At 35.0% G+C, this 5,916-nt stretch overlaps 1 pseudogene; it reads right to left on the reverse strand.

The window, feature by feature from the left end:
* Positions 1 to 717: 717 nt before the first annotated feature.
* Positions 718 to 2,292, reverse strand: LOC149190637 (rhamnogalacturonan I rhamnosyltransferase 1-like; annotated as a pseudogene).
* Between the last annotated feature and the right edge of the window lie 3,624 nt (positions 2,293 to 5,916).

Here is a 5,916-nt window from a genome sequence, read left to right on the forward strand (position 1 = left end):
GTTTGCCCAGGAATAGGTCTAAGGTTATGGCTTTTAATTAAGGAATCATAGGGTAGCCACTTCTTGTAATGAACAATAAATCTCTGCTTTAACCTACCTTGTACTTATCATCTCTTTCAAAATTAGTTCCATCTGGTTTACCAAGGGCATAAAACCAACAAATATATTTGTATATGATGATATGTTTTCTACATTGATAGCATTTTATGTCAGAAGGTTTTCTATTCTTTATTTTTTCAATCAAGTTACAACATTTTATGCGTTGAATTGCATTACTTCTGAAAAGGATATGTGCAAATAATTTTCCCCAAAAAAACAAAAAACTCGAACAAGTTTTCTTCATTTGGGTGATAGTGGCCACTATTTGGCTAGATGACTTATATAAACAAAGAAACTAAAGCATCACAATAGAAAATAACACTTTAGGAACTTAGTATTCAACCTTTAAGAAAATCTTAGGCATAATCATGCCAACTAAGTTACATGCTAAAATCTCAGGTTGTAGATAACTTGTGAAAACAAATAGAAAGAAAAAGGAAACATATAATAAATAATGTAGAAAACTGACTGGAAAATTACTAATAATATGTGTGACCCAATTCTTAAGGCTACTTACAAAGGTATTCTCTAAGAGAACTAAATTTGTCACCACTACAACTCATACCACCAGATAACCACTATATTCTCTCTACCAGATATATGCAAAACAATATAATATTACCTAGAATTCCCTTCCATAACTTTTTCCATGTTGTCATCATATGTAGGAATAAACACATCGCTAGCCAAAGACACCATGTAATCCAATGCAGCCATTTCAAATGAAATATTTTTGAATGGATTTAAATCCATAGGACTAAGAAGAGTCTCCTTCCTCACCTGCAGATTTTTGTTGATAAGAATGAGTGCATGACATAAGGAAATCCAACTTCAAGGGAAAATGAGTTGAAGTGAGTGAATCAATCAACTTACAATATTTGGATAAGTTGAATAAAGTGAAGCCATCCTTCTTTATCCCCCACATATTTCTTCAGCAACAATATATATCTGAATATTTCTATCAAAATCAAAAGATTTTAGTACTAGTGGAGTCTCCTCTAGTGTTACGGGACACAGTCCATCCTTCCTCTTCATTTAAGAAATTATGACCTCCTTCCACCAAGGGTAGGCATGCTTGTGAAATAAATACAACAAGATAATAGGATCAACATTATTAACAATAAAAAATTTGACTTGACCAGGAAAATATTATGATTTCCAAACATGTAATATACCTCAGTCTGGTGAGTTCCTCAACTTATTCATCAGTACAACCAAGAGTGCAACCAGAAAAAACCAACATATCCATTTCATAACAAATATGAAGAGCCACGAAAGGACCATTCTGTTACAATATTTTAAAAAACAATTGACCTAATTCATCAATTTTTGAAGTGAAAAGCAGAGAGTTGTAATTCACATGACAACATAGCTTTTAAAGCTTAAGTGGTAGGCTATTATTTTCCAGATGTGCATCTTTCTTATTCAAATGCAAAACTTTGTGCTTTCTTATAAGGGGAAGGATTTGTATCATGGTAGGAAACTTTGATAGTATCCTTCTGTGCAAAGCCCAGAGTATTAAATGATAGTCTTCAATACTCAACCTGATGCAGGTAATAGGACATGTTTGACCATCTCACAGGAGGCATGAGGAAGCTGCCTTTGCCTCCCATATTCTTCCTTTTCCTTCATTTTTGAAGGAAGATTCTTTACTATCTGAAACTTGCCTTTGAGAGATGTGATAAACTAATCCACATCAAAAATGTCTTCAAATTCAATGTTCACATAAAATTCAAAATTAACTTTTGCAAAAGGAAACATGAAGGAAAACCACCCCAACAAGTAATTAATTCCATGCAATACCCAATGTTGAAAGGAATCAATAAAGCATACTGAAGATCTGTTAATAGATAGGAGGAAGACTGAAGTTAAACACCTGGGATCTACCCAAAATGAAGCCTTGTCCAACTTTGGGAAAACCACGGTCACATTGATATAATTGTAACCATGCCACATATCTAACATGAGAAAAGATTGACCTTGATCAAATGATAATATATCACGAAACAGTCACAAAAATAATGCAGCAAACACAGTGACAACATGAAGTAAAGAATTACAGAGTTTGGAGAACCATAATCAAGGCCTTAGCTAAAGGACAATCGTGCATAATTCTAAAAGGTGGAGATAAACCATTTTTCATATTGTAGCTCACATCTAATTCAGGCCTCCATTGCAAGAGACCATTAGGTATCCATTACTTTATATAGTCCTTCCAATAATTTTCATACTCAAGAATTTCAGTATAATATTCAAGATTTTCTCAAATAGATACCAAAATGAGGGAAAACCTAAAATTAACTGAGAGAAAAGAATGTTTTTCTTTCCACATTGATGTCCAGAGAAATTTGTCCTTACAAGAAATAATGGAGTAATTATTCTGAAAATATTCGATTTCATTTGAATTTAAAGGTACAAACCATATGATGCCTAAAAGAATTCAAGTTTACTCACAACCTAGATCAACAACTATTACATAATCTGGAAAACCATCAAATTGGAATTATCTTATCTAAAAGCTCGAGAGTTCATTTTGCTAGAAAGAAACATAGAAGTTAGCCATTACTCTAAGTAGCATTGTTCATTTAGTATGTCATAAAACACTGATTTGTTTTCAGTTTCAAAAATCTTAGTTACATAACCTAAGCACCATTCAAGTAATTTTTTCATAATTTACTAATTGTGGTTTACTTATGGGGAGGAAGGTGTTCAAATCATTTTCATTTTTTCCAGAGCTCATTGCTATCATTGGAAGACTATAAGTTCATGTAAAAAGTTTAACTTTCCAAGGCAGTATCTCTAAACCTGCTCATCTAGGAGTAGCTAATAGTTAGAAATTCCATAAACATAACGGAGTTTCTATTTGTCTATGGTCATATCATACCTCCTACAAGTGTAGTTAACAGTGAAAGCCTGCAAATATAGTCTATGTTACTCTTGGCGCCATTAAAGCAAAGCAATATTATGAATCGTGATAATCGACAATAGGTAAAGTGGATGAAATCAATCCGAAACTAAACAAGCTAGAAATAACAAGAATGGATTTTCACTTCTCATCTATAGAGGGATTTTCAAATTTCAAACTTAATTAGGTATGTGGTGGAAAAAAAGGAACCTATATGAAGGGAAAGAAAACTTCCATCAATTATAACTTCCTTTAAGGTACAGGCTCAGCAAAACCAAAATACCTCACAAGCATTATATCTCCTTGAAGGTAGTGGTTCAATTGCACCTTCTAGTACAAATAACTTGTTGCAACTTCACTCTAGTCACTAGCCATGCCTTTGCTTCTCATTTCTTGCTCTTAAGATAAGGAATCATGGCATGAAGGCAATAGCTAGAAGAAATTCTAGTAAGGTTAAATGCCTAATAAGAACTAAACTAAGATTACAAATATACACCAAGTGGGTGTTGGTATACTCAGGTAAGTTATAAGTTTACCTTCTAAATCAAGTAAACATGATTCAATGGCTTAAGTTGTTCCCCTATGGGCAGAATTGTTCTAGCAAACTTCCAAGTTAGCCATCCATATGGGCCTAGTTCCAAATATCCCGAAACCAAACATCACTATTGGGTTTCTACTAGTAGGATTGGATGCTTGTGGACACCCACGAGCCAATGCAACTTCATATAGTGCATCCTCTGACATATAAATGGTGGAGATAGACTTTCTTTCTTATTCAATGCTACAGGCATCTCACTCTGCCTTTAGTCATGACACATCACTTTGCTCCAGAGAACTAGATAGAATGGCAGCTAGTATTATTAAGCTGCAATGTTATTGTACTATATTTTTGTTATCCATTAGACCATATCTATAATTAGTTTATAGATAGACATATCAAATATGTTTTCTTTTAATCAGATACCATGTAGTGTGAGTTTGTAGATAAACATAACTGTTGAAAATGGCAACAAGAAATGCTAAAATTAGAAGTGTTAAAAATAGCACTGCTATAAATAGCAATTTGAGTACCAGTGCTGGATTAAGCAACAGGGAATGAAAAATGAAAGTGCTAAAAATAGCATTCTATTTTTAGCAGTTCAGGATGGATTCCTATTTTTAGTCAGTCCCTGGACTAAAATAAGAAGTAAAATTCGAATTTGGTCTTACTAGCAGTTTGAATATTAATTAATTAATTCTCCACGAGTTAATTAGTTAAGGAAAATCAAACTTGAAGTCTTTGTGAGAACATGCAATAATTTTTCCACTGATTGGGGAATGTGTCCTTGTTTTGCTCCACTGATTGAGGAATTAAGGATGAGTTCTATATTGAGAGGATCAGTTGACTTAGTTTAACTTAGTCAAGTTCAGTTAGATTAATTTAACATATTGTTAAATTAATGAGATATAGTTTGTTGATGCTTTCATGCATGTGACAACTATTATTTTCAGATAACTGAGTATTCTCTCATGGATAACTGATGCATGGCAGTTCAGACAAAGACCCAGTTGAGATCAGATGAGGGACAGTGTACTATCAGATTCTAGGATATTTCTAGTAAGTATTCCTTGCATGGGGAATGAAGCTTCTTCCTTCTATGACTGCGTAGTTGGACCTGAGGTGACAGCAGGTATGATCAGGCCAATTTACGTGTGTTTTGTAATTGGACCCCAATCAAAACTGCGCAAGGAAATAGGAGCTTGCACCTGAGGTGCAGACTTTATATACAAGTCTAGGTAGTCCATGAGCTTTATCATCAGAGTATAGAGAGAGCATGATAGCTTTTGAGCTAATTCTTTTTGTATGTTATTGAGGATTTACACTTGGTTGATAATACAGAGATGGGGTTTTAGGCTAGTGGTTTTCCCGGATAAATTATTCTGTGTTATGTGTGATTGATTCCTTCTTATCAGTTATATGTGTTCATGCTTGATGTTGCTCATGGTTGATTAACTTCTACAAAGTTTATGGTAGATGTAGATCTAACATTATGATTTAGTACATTGCATATATCAGTTTGATCTGCAAGTGAAATTTCTACATGATATCAATGAGCTAGCTGATTTGTAGAGAAAATTCTACATGGTATCAGAGCATAGGTGATCAAGGAAGAACAATATACAAGAAGTAATTCGAAGTTTATTATTAGGGATATAGATCTCAAGTTCTTATCACATCTATTTCACCGATGGCGTTCTATGATTTGAGGCTTGAGTGTGCCCTTGATGGCAGCTCAAACGATATAGCTTGGAAGGATCGCATGGAGGTAGTATTGGAAGATAATAGTCTTAAGGACTTCATTGATGAAGAAGTCCCTAAGCCTACTGATGCTACTCAAATGGTGGAATGGAAGAAGTGTGTGGCTAGAGCTAGGAGAATTCTCTTGGAGGGAGTGTGAGATCACATTGTCTCGAGCCTCCATGGGAAGGAGACTCTGTTTGCAATGTGGAAAACATTGAAAGATTTATATCAGAATAGCAGTGATCAGAGGAAGCTGGCACTGAAGGACAAACTTCGAAAGATCAAGTGTGAAAAGGATGAGACGATCTCTATGTATCTGACCAAGATCATCACATGCAGGGATGAGCTTGCAAGTTTAGGGGTCATGAAAACTAATGATGATATGGTGAGTCTAGCACTCCTTGGCCTTCCTAAGAGCTGGCATAGCTACCAGGGCTCGGTTAATGGAAGGGAGAAACTGCCAAATTGGGAACGACTGTGGTCGGATTTGATGTAGGAGGAGATCAGACGGAGCACCAGAGACGGTTCTTCATCCATGGAGGATGAGGAGAACTCTACCTTAGTGAGTAAGGAAAAGAAGGGGAAGGAGAAGGTTTCTCCTTTCGAGTCCAGTTCTTCCAATAGTGGGAAG

The sequence above is a fragment of the Pinus tabuliformis genome, chromosome 3_1 (assembly GCF_031772625.1).
Source record: "Pinus tabuliformis cultivar Carrire ecotype Pingquan chromosome 3_1, CPIR1, whole genome shotgun sequence".
NCBI lineage: Eukaryota > Viridiplantae > Streptophyta > Pinopsida > Pinales > Pinaceae > Pinus > Pinus tabuliformis.